Genomic DNA, 17,981 nt, shown 5'->3' with positions numbered 1-17,981 from the left:
CTAACTAAAGAAATGCAACCAATCATGGAAATTAGCGCCACAGACAAACTAGATGTACATGGTATGACACTACCCATGTTTGACCAAGCCACAACAAGACTAAATAGTTTAGAAAAATCAATCTGAAACACAGCAAGCTTAGAAAAGATATTAATATTATCCTTAAATTGCAGAGTAATGCTTAAACGTAACCTTGACGTGGACCAAGGACTAGTTAATGGAGCACTGGGTACAGTTGTTGGCTTTCAAACATACCCATGCAACAACAAAATTCAGTTTGTCAATATACTCTTTGACAAACTTTCAGAAGTAAAAAGGATAGGACGCTCAACAGCTAGATTCCTTCTCTTCAAAGATATGTATGTACGCAGAGAACAATTTTCTCTAACTTTTGCATACGCAGTCACGATTCATAAATCACAAGGTCTTACCCTAGACAAAGCAATGATAGATATTGGTAACACAGTCTTTAAAGACGGCATGAGCTATGTAGCACTATCACGCTTACGTACACTTGACAGTATATTTCTAATCAACTCTGATGCAAGTAAAATAAACACTGATATTCCTTGCATTTTAGAATACAATAGACTTTGCTCACTATACACCCCCCACCTAAACACATATTATGTTCCACAAAAAGTAAAACGTTATAAAAGAAAAATAAATCAAACAGAAATGCAACAGGATGTCACTGCAAATCCTCCAAAGAGAGTAAAAGAAACTAATACTTCACCAAGTACCACAAGCAAAAAAGAATCAATTAGGGAAAGTAAACCTGGTACTTCTTTAAAGAAGGAAGTCAAATTCCAAAAAAAGCAGTTAGATACAGAACTACCTGGACCATTTAAATTCTCAAATATAGTTGCTGTAAATTGCTACGCAAATGTAGCAATGAATATTCTATTTCAATTACCACCAATTGTTGACAACATTTACTTACACAGTACACACCCATTGTGTTTGCAAATGTTAGTACTTCACAGAAATGCAGCAAACAATCCTGATAACACGTATAGTGTTTATGGAATAAGACAACAATTGGACTACTGTGCTGGAATGGTGAAATTCACTATAAACTCACAGGAAGATCCACAAGAATGTCTAATGTACTTACTAGTAAGTACTGGAAAACAAAAACATACCAATAAATGAAATCTTTCAGATTTCATACATGTGGAAACATACATGCACTCTCTGCAACAATGTGACACAAGAAGAAATCCCCAATGAACGCTTCGTATATATATCAATACCAAATTGTGAATCCATTCCATTTCAGCGACTTGTACAAAATGCAAACCATGGTAGATTATGCTCTACCTGCAATTCACATAATCGCTCCACGTTAGTAATACAAACACATAGTAAATACATAATACTAATGCTTCTACGTTACAATGCAGATGGTACCAAAAACAACTGCAAGCTGACTGGATTCACACATGGTCAAATATCACTTGGTAAGAAAACCTTCACAACAATAGGTATAATCTACCACGCAGGAGCCACATCCAATTGAGGGCACTACACTGCATATATAAAAAAGAAATGTGGATGGTTTGAATGTAATGATAGTACCATTACACTAAAGCAGAGATTACCCGGAAATCTTACAAACGCTTATGTAATGTTCTTAAAACCAAAATTTGATGACTAAACTGTATTTAAACCCTAAGTAAACTTGTGTTAAACAAATATAAACTGTTAGAATACTCCAAAAGCTATCTAACTGCTCAAAGATTCTACAACAACTAATCAGATACTACCACTAAATTAGACCAAAAAATACACAGTTAGAGTACGCCAATTGGTATCTAACTGTCCCAAAATTTAACAATATCCAAATAGATAAATCAATACCACTAAAATATATCAAACAAAATAGACAGTTAGAATACGGCAAGCCAGAAACAATAAGTGAACACTGAAAACAAACACACAAATAAACTGTAGCATAACAGAAAAAGGGTTTTCTTTAATCCAACATGGATTTTTTTTTTCTCTCCCATAAATCCAATGATTTTAGCAACAAATACAGAAACTGAGCAAATTGCACAGTACTCTGATTTGTAAACTACTAAATATGAGGGTCCAAAAAAAAATTTATATTGATTATACAATGTAATAAGTCATTACAAAATACTAATACTAACATGCTATTTTCTTTTATCACAGAAATTAACAAGAAATACATGTACTCCAGTTACTAGACCAAACAGTAAGTATACAAAAATAAGGAGAACCATGGCAGCTTATCACATCCATAGTGTCTAATATCTTTGTTCCTTATACATTTGTTTTTCACCCAAAGTTATAAGCAAATATGAATGTGATATGCTGCGGTGGTTGTTGCCAGGGCATAGAGTCTTGGTTGCATGGCCAAATGGCCATACGGACAGCGTCCGCAGGATACCCCCTACGAACATTCCCCGGACACCGCAAGTGTTCTTAGAAGTGTCTTCAGAACACCACCATCTTGTTTATTTGCGAACATTTCAGGACACCGCGAGTGTTCTTAGAACACATTCAACTTGACATAGAACAATACGGACAGCGTCCTCAGGACACCCCCATTTTGTTTATTTGCGAACATTTTTGGACACCGCAAGTGTTTTTAGAACACATTCAACTTGCCAGCCATAACCCCCCATTCATATTTGCGAACATTTCAGGACACAGCGAGTGTTCAACAAGGTCTTCAGAACACCCCCTTTTTGTGTATTTGCGAACATTTCAGGACACTGCGAGTGTTCATAGAACACATTCAACTTGACAACGAACAATATGGACAACGTCCTTAGGACACCCCCTACGAACATTCCCCAGACACCGCGAGTGTTCTTAGAAGCGTCTTCAGAACACCACCATCTTGTTTATTTGGGAACATTTCAGGACACCGCGAGTGTTCTTAGAACATATTCAACTTGACAACGAACAATACGGACAGCGTCCTCAGGACACTGCCATTTTGTTTATTTGCAAACATCTCAGGACACTGCGAGTGTTTTTAGAACAGTTTCTGTTTGCTTGCGAACTAAACTGACACATATTGAGTCCTCAGAACACCCCCCATCCAGTTTATTTAGAACATTTCAGAACACCCGTGATGTCCGCAGACAAATCGAACACAAAAAGAACATCTAACACATAAAAAAACACAACTTTCATCCTATCTCATACACTCCCACCCTCCCCAAACACTCCTACACACCAACACACTTTACTAAATACAAATTTTGAACAAAGGTTCACCGCGCTGTCCGCGGACGACCACAAATCCAAGATGGCGGGCGCTACTGAAAATCTGACGCGCTTCACGCTCCACGCCGTCCAATCAGCGAACACTTGCATGTCCGCAAACATCACGCAAGCCGATTGGCCAATCAGGACACTGTCAGTGAAAAACAGATATCACAATTTTTTTTTGACCTACTTTTTGGTCATTTTAAAAAAAACTACTGGACGGATTTTCACCAAATTTGCAAAAGCACGCTTTTGGGTCCAAGCCGCTGCTCCTGGTTCAAATTTGGTGAAAATCCATCCAGCGGTTTGGGCTGTAGACTTGAGCAAAACATTTTTCCCATTCAGTCTATGGGAAAAAAAAAGTTTTGGGACCCCCTATAACTTTGCCCCCCCTGGACCAATCCTCACCAAAATTCACAGTGACCCAAATACTTTTTTTGCAAAGTTTGGTGAGGATTCGTCCAGGGAGAGCGAAGATATAAGCCACCCAAAAAGTGATCTTCCTATTGAAACAGCAATTTAACCATAACTACATGGCCATATATATATATATATATATACGGTCAATTGTGCAAAGGTCAATTCGGACCCTCGACTTTCAGTCAATTAGGTAATTCGAACAATTGTGTTCGAACAATTTGGGTAATACCATTAAAGCTTCTAAGATTCATTTTCTACGGTATGTTTGAACGGTTGTTCATGATTTGGTATGGTTACTTGCTAGTATATCAAGATTTATAGGAGCAGTTTTAGCAGTAGTGGTAGCCGAATTCTTGTAAAGCATTTTTTGTTTCGTTTTACATTTTGATAGAGGAGGCAAAGTTTATGTACTGGAACCTTGTTTTGATTCGCAAAATGACTGTATTAGCTGTTTTGTTTGAATGTTTTGTACAAACTCTGGTAGAGATGGATGCTTATTTTGGACACTTTTATTTTCATTTGCTCTATTTCTGCGTTGCTTTCTACGGACTTGCTTTTTGGTAGGCATTCTTTGGGGTCTGTTGAAAAAAAAAAAGAAGGTATGGGCCGATCTGCAATGTATGTGTGCTGTGTGAATGAGTGTCTGAGTATGATGGGAAAAATGTATGTGGTGGTGGGTGATTGTGCATTGGGCAGTTCCAATTCGTTGGGAAGGCTATTCTTCTATTTGTGTGTTACTAAACTGCGGTTCAGATGAGAGTAGAAAGTGAGCTAGTGGTGAGCAGAAGCATTAATAGTAAATCTAATGGTATAAAATTAAAAGAGTTTTTGTTTTGTAGTACTAACATTCTAAGGGTTGAGTATGTTATTTGTGTTCCAAAAAAACAGGGATGTTTGTGCCATTCTGCCTGCTAATCTCTGTTTAATAAATGGGGATTTGTGGGCAGAATGGTTCAGAAATCGCTGTTATTTTTTTGGTACGCAAATTACATGACTGAACCACACAGCATGTTTGAGGAACAGTAAGAATATTAAGGTAGTATTGTACTTACTCTTTTTTTTGTGGAATGAGCAGGTTTCTTCGGATATGTTCTTTGTAGTTCAGATGCTGCTGATTTTCAGGAGAGTGGTCTTCACTGCAATTGTAAAAGAAAGAAGTGAGTAATTTCGTGTGTTATAGCACTGATGTAAATGTAGACGTTGATTTTTATGTTTTTGTGGTAGTATTCTTGTTTGATATCTGAACATAGTGTATGCATGCATTTCAATTGACTATGTGCAGCCTTTATATTTTATTTACAATATGTTAGTGCAACATGCTTTGCAAATGATTAGAATTATAAGTGCATGAAATTCACTTGGTTTTCTAAAGGTGTGTTGTAGATAGCAGGCAGGTTTGGAAGTGACAGTTAATTATAGTAGATGGGAAACATTTCAATAAGATCATTTTGTAGGTAGAAATGCCAACAATCGGGAGCACCTGAGAGGAAGATTTCACCACAGCAATCGGGAACATTTATTTTTCTCATAGGATTGCATTGGGATTAGCATTAATTTAGGCGGAGGACTGTAAAAAATGGTGTGATTTTTCAATGAAAAATAGGGAGTCTTGTGCCTAAATCGGGAGGGTTGAAGTGTATGTATAGGTTATGCAGGAGACAGTAAAAAATAGTGCGATTTTTCAATGAAAAATCAGGAGTCTCGCGCTTAAACCGGGAGTGTTGGCCTGTATGTATAGGCTATGCAGGTTTAGTGGCATTACTCTGTTTATATGGATTCATAACAGTTGCACATGTACTGTGAACAAAATATGCATACCTGTACTTTGTATTCATGCATGTGGACATGAATGCAGCTGTAAGTAGAAATCTTGGAGACTTGTAGAGTAGTTTTTGTAGTAGGTGCTTTCCAATGATATGAGACTTGTACTCAGAGTGATCTACAGTACATTTGAAGTGCGGAACTCTGATGATGGAGTTAGATGTAGAGGTCTTGGATGTAATTGGTAGATGGTTGTGTGACTGCTTAGCTGTATCCAATGAGGGAATGGCACCGAGAGTGATGTGGAAATGGTAGAAGGCTGACTAAGAGTCACGTGCCGTGCTGAAACCGCAGCTGTCCGTGGGTAGGGCGTGCCACATCGGGGGTTTTCCAGCAAATCCAGTATGGAAAGGGGACTGTAGGAATCAGCCAATCAGATGTTGACGTTGTGGATTTGTGTAGAAAGAGAGTGTGTGTAGTGAAGACGGCAAAGGTGGAGAAAGTCAGGGTGTTGGTGCTCGGAGATATGTTTGTCTATGGTTTACAGCAGTATGCTCAATGCAGGCATGTGGCAAACAATTTCGATTTTAAAGGAGTGGAGGTGGTGTGGAGCGCTGTTTTGCAATGTAGAGGGAATTCTGCAAGTTTGTGAAGATTTGCGCAGGATGAACAGTCCCGATTTGGTAGTATTGCACTATGGTGCTTTCCATTTGGGCTACGTTAGTGCCCCTACTTTGTTGGCAGATTTGGAACAGGTGGTTCAAGCAGTAATGAACATCCTTCCAAATTCATTACTTGGAATGAACTAGGGCAATATGGGACAATAGTTCTGTTTTTTGTCCTCAGCAAAACATTGCTAGGTGTGCAATCAATTGAGGCATGTGTGCTTTCATGCTTAGAGCTGGTATGTTTTTCTGTAATAATGAGAATATTGATTCGAGTAATTCTGTTTATTCAGAAGAAGATGCATTTCTTTATCTTTTTTGGGAAATGCCATGCTGTTTTGGAATGTAAGGGTTGCTTTGGAGAAGGTTATGTGAAGATTTTAGTTGTAAAATAAACCCCAAAAAATACAAAATAACAGGTGTCTGTCAGGCATCTGCAAAAAAAATGGCTCTTTTCAGAGCCCACCTCAAAGGGGAAATGGGGCACACTATTTAAATGTACATTCACCACGCTCAGATTTTCCAGATGTCCGCGGACATGGCGGTAGTCTGCGGACAGCATGTATTACACACATGGATTCTGGGGTGGAGAGGCATGCAAATGAGAATGAGCAGAGGTACTGATTGGTCAGTAAAGTTTACTGGGTGTGTTGTGTAAGGAGAGATTTTGTCAGAACGTCTTTTTCCTGAGAGAAGAACAGATAGCTATGGCTGTGTGTTTCCGAAAACATATTATCTGGATTTTGGGAGACTCATGGATACATTGGTTGGAGGTGCATGCAGAACACTGTGGAGTAGCTGCAGATCTTGGATTTCCTCATGTGGAAGTGCACTGGCATGGAGTGCGTGGAATTGGTACCTCTCTGTGCTACTTTAGAGACAGAGCATCATCCAGACATAATTATAATTCATTGTGGAGGGAACAGTTTAGGACATGTGTCTGGAATTTCTTTGCAATTTGCAATGAAAGAAGGACTTAAGAAGGTCATGGACATGTTTCCAAATTCCCAAGTATTTTTTTCTCGTATAGACAAATGTGGCTGCATTCTTCTTTATTCGGTCCACAAATGGAGAAAGCGAGGCGAAATGTCAATAGGGTTGTTTGTGCCTTTCTAAGATATGTCGGCAAGTCCTCTTTCACAATGAAAATATTATGTTTCATACCACATACATTTTTTGCAGAGATAGAGTCCATCTTACATATGCTGGCAATCAGATTTTTCTGAGAAATGTGCAAAATGCATTGTAACCTTTTCTGGAATTATAGTCATCTATTTTGCAGTAGATGTTGACGATTTCAAGTTTTTCAAACTCACAAAAACACTACAAAAAGGCTATTTTCAGAGCCACTACTTCCTACCAGAGAAAAGTGCATTGGTTTTGTTAGGGCAGCACCCTAAAATTTTACATGTCCTAGGACTGTGTGCGGACTTCCAAAAAATGTACAGGGCCCCGTAATGTTTATTTGCCACTTCTATTTTTAAACTGTGAAAGGCGGTTCTGAAAAGAGCTTTTTTTATTTTTGTTGTTTTATATTATTTGTGGTTTTTTACACACAACACACTAGGAGAGGAGTAGAAAGGAGTGTAAGGAAGGGACACCAATCACGGGGATAAGAAAGGACAGGGGAAGAGAGGAAGATGTAGGGTGGGCCTTACTTAGGTAGGTAGCAGGTCTTCTGGTGCTCCGTGACCGTAGTCTCGAAAGCACTTCGAAGACCCTCCCCCCTGCAGAGTACTGCATTGCAGTACATACAAAATAGTGTGACCTTCGAAAGATAAGGGTCAACAGCATTGCGAATGGCCTGTGAAGCAGTCTGAGAGATGCGCTCTCCCACAGGAGTGTCTCTTGTGGTGAGAGAAGCGGAAACGGAGGATGCTGTAGAGGAACTCAACCTGCCACGTTTATCACAAGGCACAACCTTGCGAATGTCCGCACTGTGGAACAACGTCAGGTGTCGCTTCATGGATGTTGTACCAAAGCTGTACGAACCATGTCTCCCACAACTCAGCACCATTTTGCACTGGTTGCAGGTGACCTTGTTCGCACGTGCTTTTGGTATGTTACCATGAACGGTAAACAACCGCCACACCCAAGTCTCCTGGTGAGTGCTGGTAGTAGGGAATTCCTCGACCCCATTCTCTTCCTCTTCTTCATCCTCATTCTCTACATCCTCACGCATGTTTGCCTCTGCAGGCCCTTGGGCAGGTGGTCCTGGTGGAGGGTTTGAGGGTGGTGCTGAGGCAGATGTAGCAACAGCAGGTATGGATGCCAGCAGGGTTGATGAGATAATCGCAGTAAGAGCAGCAAAGGCAGCAAAAGTCAATCTGCAATAGCCAGAAGTACAATGAAGATCATCTCTGGGGCATGGCCTTTTATAATGGTGGAGGGGGGTGCTTTGCGAACAGATCGAACACCCAAAAAGGTTAAAAAAAATTACAAAAAATATGTGGAAAGCCAGGGTCATTGTCTGGGACATGTACAATGATGAATTTTTACTGTAAAACAATTTGGATTGTCTGAATAAATTCTTTTAAAATGCTGGGGAACCGGACAGTGTCCGCAAATTAGGACACATGCTCAGCATAGGTGCATTCATATGATGGACACCAAATCCACGGGAACGGTCGTGCGCATGCGCGCGTGTGTTCTAAGGATAGTGTTCGGGTCCGCAAACAAATTAAAAGGGCAACACAAGTGAGAAGGACAGTTACGGACAGGCACGATGTGTCCTTAGGATACCTCTATTTTGTTTGACTATGGACATCCCGGACACTGTGCGTCTTCTTAGGACAGTTTCAACTTGGTTGTGGACAGTACGGACAGGTATAGTGTCCTTAGGAGTCCTCCATTGTGTTCACTTATGGACATCTCAGATACCAGATGTGTTCCAAGAACAGTTCCATCTTGGTTGCGAACGGTACAGACAGGTATAGTGTCCTTAGGACACCCCCATTTTGTTCATTTACGGACATCCCGGACACCGGGTGTGTTCTAAGAACACGTCCATCTTGGCTGCGAATGTCCTGGGTGTTAGACTTAGCAGTGCCCACTGGTGGCATGAGTTATGGTTGCTTAGCTTAACATAACTGGCGAATATTAGGGTTTTTTCGGTTTTACTTGGAACTATAAGGTCCCTTTAACAACATTTTTTTACTGAATATATATATATATATTTATATATATATGCAGAGTTTAGTTGTTAAAGTTAGTTGTGTAAAGCACTTCCTGTATATAATAGGTGAAAACAATCAAGACTGTGTCATATTCTTCTGGTGGCGCAAGGTATGACCAATTCAGTTCCTCTGATTGTTAAGACTGCGCTATGCTCTCCTTATAATATGCAGATAATACCTGCATAATAGTGTTTTTTTAATTGTTTTTAGTATTAATTAATATTGTATATCGCTCTGTATTTTTTATGGTTTTTTAACCGAAATAAAGCTTTTATTGATTGTTTGCATCTTGCTGGATTTTGAAACTAGTTGTACTTTTGAATCTAACCACTGCTTTCCAACTAGCTGCTTTTTAAATCTTGCTTTGCTTTTGTCTCTAGCTACTGTTTGAATATAGCAGCGCTTTGGATATAGCCATAGTTTTAAATCTAGCTACAATTTGAATCTAGCAGTGTTTTAAATCTAGTTGCGTTCTTGAACCTAGACACTGTTTTGAACCTAGATTTTTTTTATCTACCTACAGGTTTGATTATAGCCACAAGTTTGGATCCTAACCCCACTTCAGAATCTGGATAGGCCCTGAATCTAGCCTCTGGTATTGGGCCAATATGCCTCACAGCTTCATGGTTAGAGGGGTACTATGCTGCACCAGAAACCGGGACAACTCCTCCCACAGCCTGCTACTCCACCTTCCCACGCCCCTTTAACATTGTCACAGCCCCAGTAACACCCCCACCCACTTCTCTAGACATTTCCTACACAGACATCCATCCAAACCATCCCAGCCAGCCTGAACCTTTCCTAGCTCCCTCCCATCCCCCTCTACCCCCTCCCTGCCCTCCATTCCCAATCCCCTCTCAACCCCATCAATAGCTCACACCTTGCAAGCACTCTTCTCACACACACCAGTAATGCTCCCAGAATCATCCCCCTCCTCCCACTACAGATACACATCACATTCCATTAACTAACCAACTCTTTCCATCTTCTACCCCTCACATCCCCTCACCGCCCTCCATAACCATCCTGATTCTGATTCAAACTGACCCCTCCTGCTGGGTCCCCCAGTGTCCTCTGCCTCTGCCCTCACTCACCTGCCCAACCACTGACTCCATCTAACCCCCTCCCCGCTGCAAATCACCTTTCTAGAACCAGACTATCATGCATCCTTATCAATGCCAGATATGCTGCTAAAAACCACCACAGCATACACAGCTTAATATCCTCTGAAGTCTCTGGCATCATTTTCATCACAGAAACCTGTTTCTCCAAGGACCGATTGCACACAATGCCTTTTCCCCAGGCTGCACTCTCATCGTGCACAACAGAAACAGCATCGCAGATGGGATCGCCATCCTCCACAAATCACACCTCACCCTCTCATTTTCCAAGGTACAGGCCTGCAATGTAGAATGCAAATCACTTCTAGTGAAACTTCTCATCACCCCCTCTTTTACTCACAGCTTCTTACTCATATGCAACCCCCGACTACAACAGAACCTTCACTGATACCCACAACAAACCCAAGCATTAATCCTAGTTGCCCAGCTCTCCCTCACCATACTTGGAGATCTCAACATATGTACCAAAGATCCACATAACCCCATGACACAACCACTCCTGGTCCACCTGGAACCCTGCCACATGGCTCAACTAGTATCTGGTGCCACACACTACTGCAGCACATACTCTAGATGCAATATTCAGCTCATACAATCTGATTTCCACACTCCCCCATCCACTAATCAGGACGGAGCACACAGCCATCTTCTTCACGTTTTCGACTGCAAATTCTCCTTCTTGATTAACTAGGTCATAGTAACTCCAGACTTGGCTAACTCCCTGCTTGCCTCTGTACCCAATCTCCTTCTCCAGGGAGGTTTGCCCTCCATCCGCCATTTTGTCCAGTGGCCCTCATACCTCTCTCCCCTTTCAGATTCTCCTCCCAGAAACAATGCCCTTCCCCAGATGGTTCACTGCATCTCTGAAATGACTTAAATCACAAAACCACACCCTGGAATGCAGATGGCAGGCCAACCCATCACCCCAGAATAGTGCTGCATACACCTGTCGGATGCAAGCCTACAAGGCAGAAAACCAGAGGCCAATCCTTCCACTGGAACACAATATAACACCCATAACAACAGCAGGGATCTCCACAAGAACATCTCATAATTTGAGGGCCCTCCATGCACTTCCTCCCCTACCCCCTCACCCAAGCACTCTGCAACGCCCTCTCAGACCACTTCCACAACATAGCAGTGGAAATACACAACACCATCAACACCAAAGTAGCAGCACTCCTACCCCAATCCCTTTCACACATCCAACCTCACAGACCTTCCCCACACACCCTCTCTTCTCCTCCTTCTATCCCATCTCGACACCTGAATTCCAGAAGCGACTATCCTGCATCCGTCCGTCGGGCTCAACCTGTGCAGGTCGCATCACAAGATCTATCATTAACTCTTCTCTCACTTCAGGCACAAGACATCCCACACCAAACCACTGTGAAAAAAAACCTCCCTAGACTCCTTCCTATCGGCCACTTCCTACCAGCCAACTACAGACTTATCTCTAACAAATGTTTCATAGCCATACTAATTGCCCAAACAGATTACTCCCAGCTTTGTCTTTTCAGCGAATCCCGGGAATAGTCAGGAGCATAGCTCAGGGGCAACGCACTCCCCTTGGAAGCAAGACGATGTGCAGCAACACAGGTTCGATCCTCGGGTCCGCGCTTGGAAACCTCTGGGTATTATAAATAACCAATGACAATTACAATCCTACTTCCTCCTCAACCCCATCCAGTCTGGTTTCAGACCCCTATGTGAAACTGAATCATCCCTTCCATCTGGGATAACCTCAAAAGAACCAGAGACTCAGATGTCTGCACAGCATTTATCCTCCTCGACCTCTCGGCAGCCTTTGACACTATAGACCACTGCACCATCGCTGACAAACTCAGCATCAGGGATACAATTTTGATGTTGATATCCTCCTTCCTCACCAACCAGTCATAAATTATCCATGTGCCTCCTTTCTCCTCAACCCCATGCCCTGTCATCAACAGAGTACCACAGGGTGTCTCCTTGCCCCCCTGCTCTTTAAGCTCTACCTGAGCCCCCTGCCTGCTTCCATTAGCTCACATGGCCTAACCTGCTACACAGATGACACCCAGATCATCTTCAAAATCCTGAAGACCTCTTGCAACCCTCCGGCCCTGGCCTCTTGCCCCACAGAAATCAACCACTGGATGATGGCTGATTACTTCCTCCTCAACCCTGGAAAAATTGTAATCATGATCTGCGGTAAAACTGTTTCCCTCTTTCCCCAACCCAACCCATGGCTGCCCTCCCTTGTTCATCATCCTGCCACATCCAACTTAGTAAAGAACCTGGGATGTACCATGGACGCAGATCTGACACTTTCAAAACACAAAGGGCCTCATCACGAGTTTGGCAGTAACCCTTAAATCCGGCGGTAGCTCTATTGCTGCCGGATTTAAGGGTCTGCCAAATCAGGGCTTCGGTGGATTTCTCCCCAGCTCTGAGCTGGGGGGAAATCCACCAAAAAATTACGCTCATCCCTCCGGCAATGGGGATTTCCAAATCCGCCAAACCCGTGATCTGGCGCTAATAGCGCCGGTGGGTTTGGCGGTAGGGCAGATAGCGCCAGTGCTTTTAGTGCCAGCGTTACCACCCAACACGTGATGAGGCCCAAACTCTGTGTTTGAATCATGCTATCTACAGCTTTGCATTCTCTGATTTATCTCCCCTTTCCTCTCCTACTCTCACAGAGTCAGAGCTATCATGACTATAGTCCTCTCCCGCTTAGACTACGTAAACCCCTTGTACCTGGTTGCCCCTGCATCTCAACTCAGAACGCTCCAACGGGTCCAAAACACTGCAGCTAGTCTCATGCTAGCCCTTGGCCCAATAGAGCACATCACAACCACCCTCCGTGTCCTCCACTGGCTCCCTGTCGGGTGACGGTCCACCTTCAAAGCCAAATCTTATTATTAAGATCACCAAATGGCGGACAATGCCAGTGAAAACAGAGGAGGCTTCTGAGGCAGCCGTGGGAGAGGAAAGGGCCACAGAAGAGGCCGTGGGGGCCGCAAAAAAAAAAGATGAGAAGGAGTGGGTTCCTGTAGCAAAGCTTGGTTGACTTGTCAAGGACATGAAGATAAAGTCTCTCGAGGAGATCTCTCTCTTTTCCCTTCCTATCAAGGAGTCAGAGATAATTGAATTCTTCCTGTCCTCCTTTCTAAAGGATGAAGATAATGCCTGCCCGGAAACAGACCATAACGTATAAGGTTTAAGGCTTTTGTTGCCATTGGGGACTATAACGGCCATGTTGGGCTCACGGTCTGGGTGGGACCGCTATTCGTGGCACCATCATTCTGGCAAAGTTGTCCATTGTGCCAGTAAGGTGAGGTTACTGGGGTAACAAAATTGGCAAGCCCCACACTGTGCCTTGCAAGGTGAATGGTCGCTGTGGTTCAGTTCTTGTGCATCTGATTCCTGCACCCTGTGGTACTGGCATTGTGTCGGCACCTGTTCCCAAGAAACCTTTGATGATGGCTGGTATTGACAACTGTTACACTTCAGCAAGGGGCTGCACGGCCACGCAGGGCAATTGTGCAAAGGCTACTTTTGATGCCATCTCAAAGGCTTACAGCTACCTGACCCTGGATCTTTGGAAGTTTTCACCAAGTCTCCATACAAGGAGTACACTGAACACTTGGCTAAGACCCACACCAGAGTGTCTGTGCAGAACACCCAGGCAGCTGCTGTTCCTGGTGCTACCCCAACATAACCTGTTATACCAGAAAATAAAAATGGTTAAACATTGTCTAAATGGATTTATTTAGTCATTGTTGAAGTCCTTTGTGTGTTTTGGAAAGTTTGTTTCTGACAGTAAATTTTACTATCGGGGCATTTCACGTATCTAATGTGGGGGTGTTGTAGGAGAGGCAAGTACAGATGGCTTGGTCTGTAGCAGAAATGGGTTGGGTATTGCTGGTCTATGATGTAGCTTTTGGATGGTTGTGTGCAGTGTAACTGCTTCTAGCCGGTGTTGCACTACAGACTAGCCAGGTTAAGGTGGAAAGTGGGTTGGGGGAGGAGGGAGAGGCAGATTTAAAGGTATCTGAACTGTAGTATAGTTGTGGCCCTGTGAATCTAGTGCATACCCTCTTTTAACATGGGCAGTGGATGCTAAAGCAAACTCTGCGTTGATCATTTTTCACAAGGTCCCCCATGATGTCTCTCTGTTTCCCACCTTGGTCTACCGTGATGTCTCTCTGTGCACCCACCCCACCTTGGGCCCCGTGATGTCTCTTTGTGCCCCCCACTTAGTCCCCCGTTGTGATGCTGGGAATGCATTGGAGGGACAGGGTCTCCCTGTCCTTGTTCGTTGTGCCTTATCATGCATGTTCTGTCTTGTTTTTTGCGCAGGAGTCCATGTGGGACTCCTGGCAGTGCAGCTCTTCCTCTTTTTGGTTTGGTGTACAGACCCCTGAGATATCCGTGGGGGGGGTACGATCCTGTACCCCTAGTGTATGTATTTGGGCACCTGTGTGTGGTACCCAAAGAGCAGGGTATAGGCTTGTGGCAGCTCCATGCTGAATTTGACAGGTGTTCTGAGTATCCTCCATTTTGGGATACCCAGGCTCTTCCATTGGAATCAGTTGATTCCTGATAGGAGATGAGAAGGCCCCTGTGGCCTCTTGCTTTCTATTGTCCGTTACCTTATTTTTACCAAAGTCTTGGGAAACCCTGACTCTGTCCCTTCGCCTTGACTGGCTGTTGGGTGGAAGTTCGATATATGGTATTGTGGGGAAGACTAGGCCAGACTGGCTGGAGCCTTCCCAGTGACTGTATGATGTGGTTACACCCTGTGGGTGGGACCTGGGTGAATGGAGTGTGTGACCAATATGCACTTCATGGTATGGGTGTCTGGTTTCTGGTATGTAATACAATGAATGAGACAGCCCTGCCCGAAACTGGTATGAATGCAGTGTCGAGTGCTGAATGGCTGGGTATGTGTCCCAATACACATTACTTGGTGTGAGTGTCTTGTGGGAGGAGAATGGCCTGTGAGCCTGATTGGCTGCCTGACTGCCCGAATGCCCTTCTGAATGATTGGTTGCCTTTCAGAAGCTGAAGTTGATACTTGATGATTAACCTTGAAGCCCACTGGAAGAAGAAGAATTGCTGCTGCTGTCCTTCGCCAATCTGAAAGCTGCTGTGCCTTCAAGGAACTGATCCAAGAGAGGACCTTGCTAGGAGACCTCTCCCCGAGCTACGAGGGACCATCGTGCACCAGCTAACCTTTGCCAAAATGTCCTCGAAGTCAGTCCTTCAAAAGGCTGCCGACCGGAGATGGAGACTGCCGCAGAAACACGAAGTGAAGCGCCCGGACATCACTGTCGCTGACCGCCGTTGCTGATCGGAGCCGCAGTGCTCCTTTGCCTAAGAACACTTTGAACAAAGTACTCCCTCGCTCATCACCTATGACCGCTTTGTCCCCCCTGGAGAAAGTAAAGGCCGCTGATGTGCCGAGGAGAGTCTGCCAGTGGGTTTCCTGCCACCCGAAGACTGTAAAGACGCCGGCGACCCGACAAACTTGCTGGGCCAAAGTTCTTCAGTAACTCTTTGCGCCAACAATCTATCACTGTTGAGGTGCCCCACTGCAGGACGTCCACTACTGATCGTTAACAAGCACCGCCAGGACCAAAGCTGCTGCCTCAACGCTTTTGTTCACCTTTTCTAGGTGGGATTTCAACGATCTGTGACTCCTGCTTTAAAGGGGGTCGCTCAAGAAGGATCCATCAACGACCCAACCTCAAACTCTGATACACCAGGTACCTTGGGGCAGTAGAACTTTTATAGGAGGAGATAAGACTCTAATAGACAATATATGGACTGGGCATGTGTTATAACTTTATTTATAGGTTGCCCAGGTGGGGGGAACGTCACACAGAACTGTGTCTAGGTAAACGGGACAGAGCATTCTACCAATTGTCTAACAACCTGTTTTCCTCCTAAGTCTATGGTTGATAGCTTTCGCGATATTGATTTGTATGCTATTTGAACTGTCTACAGTTGATGCATTTTAATGGAATCTGAGTAATAGTGGTACCACGTAGAGAATGTATATATTTACTATTTTAGAATTGTCAGAGCACAAAGTGTTATTGTGATTGTGTACATAACGTGAACCTTATTTATATAAAGACTGTATTTTCACTAACCTAGTGTGTGGACATTCCTTAGTGGGTGCTTGGGGATTACACTGCACTTAAGAAACAGCCTGCATCACCTCCAGAGAGCTTAAGCCTTGATTGCTCGACCATAGCTACCGAATAGAGAATCTTGGCTCGGGTACTCTGTGCTTCGACTCTGCCATATAGAGAGCAGGAGTGCAGATACCCGCCTCCAGTCTCTACACCTGTGATGTCTCTCTGTGTCAGGAAGGTCTGTAATCTCGTCTTCCTCCTCAGATGCTCCAGACTCGCTTTCCTCCCCTTCCTCCTCACCTTGAAGTCTCTTTTTTTTGAAGATAGGGATGACCAAGGTAGGATGCCACAGTGACACCCTTTGGGTGATCTGTGGCAACCCTCCTCGGTCGCTGGTCAATGGGGAAAAAGCCAGTGGCACAAAAAACCCTGGAAGATTTGGATCTTCAAACGCAGAGAGGTAGTAGTAAACACACTCCGGAGGCAGCAGCAGAGGGAGAGGAATCTGGTGAACACGGTCCAGAAATAGAAGAATTTCCAATGAGAGTCTGGTATGAGACCAGATAATGGGAAAAGTTCCAGTACAGATAGACAGTAGAGGGCTTGGCGAGGCAATCCACAAGACAGGCTGAGGTCGGTACACCGGGATATCAACAGGAAATAGTTCCGATACAGGATAAACAGATGAGGGCTGGGCGAGGCAATCCACAAGACAGGCAATGGTCGGTACACGGAGATGTAAGCAGATTAGGAACAGAGGAGGGCAAAAGAAGAGGACCCAGAGAGGTAAGCACAATACAGGAAGGAAGCAAGAATCAACAGAATAAGGAACGTCGCAACGACAGCTAGACCTGCACAGCGCGCTTCCCAAAAAACGTGATGGAACCCGCTATGGCGGGCGCAGCTTCCACTTCTTCCAAAGCCGCCAGGTTCTCTGAGGCGTGCCACTCTGTGCCTCCAACCCCTCCACCCTTTGTACCCTGTGATGTCTCTCTGTGCCCCCCACACACCCTTGGCCCCCCTGTGATGTGTCTCTGTGCCCCACAAACATCTAATTGCAGCTGGAATTATCTTGTTTCTTTTTTTTTTTATTGTAAAACTTCAACTTGAAATATTATATCAAGCTTTTGTTACATTTCAAAGAATAAATTATTTCATCTCCTCCGTAAGATAGCCAAAGTCAAATTCAACAGAGAAGGTTAGACTATAATGATGCAAAGTCACATGGAAAAACTTAGACTGTTATGACATGTCCTTCAGTTACTCACAAGGTTCAGTTAGGAACTGACTTTAAGACTTCATCAAAGAAATTGACTAAGTTACAGGAAAGCTTAATGTTATGACCTGCTACAGCATATTCCCACCAGGAACCTTAGAAATTGAGCCCTATGGTGACGAGATGGACAATTCGTGAGATATTTTGGTTGACAGTGTAGTTTAACAAAACTTCTGGAAGTGGGCAAGGTA

General features: G+C 43.7%; 1 pseudogene; it reads left to right on the top strand.

Annotated features, from left to right (window-relative positions):
- The first annotated feature begins 7,915 nt into the window (after window positions 1-7,915).
- LOC138510687 (small ribosomal subunit protein uS5 pseudogene) lies at window positions 7,916-14,089 on the top strand (annotated as a pseudogene).
- Window positions 14,090-17,981: the final 3,892 nt, after the last annotated feature.

This window comes from Ambystoma mexicanum, chromosome 6p (genome assembly GCF_040938575.1).
Source record: "Ambystoma mexicanum isolate Mex_15411 chromosome 6p, UKY_AmexF1_1, whole genome shotgun sequence".
Lineage (NCBI taxonomy): Eukaryota > Metazoa > Chordata > Amphibia > Caudata > Ambystomatidae > Ambystoma > Ambystoma mexicanum.
Note: the sequence above shows the minus strand (reverse complement) of the source record. Positions and strands in the feature narration are given on the sequence as shown.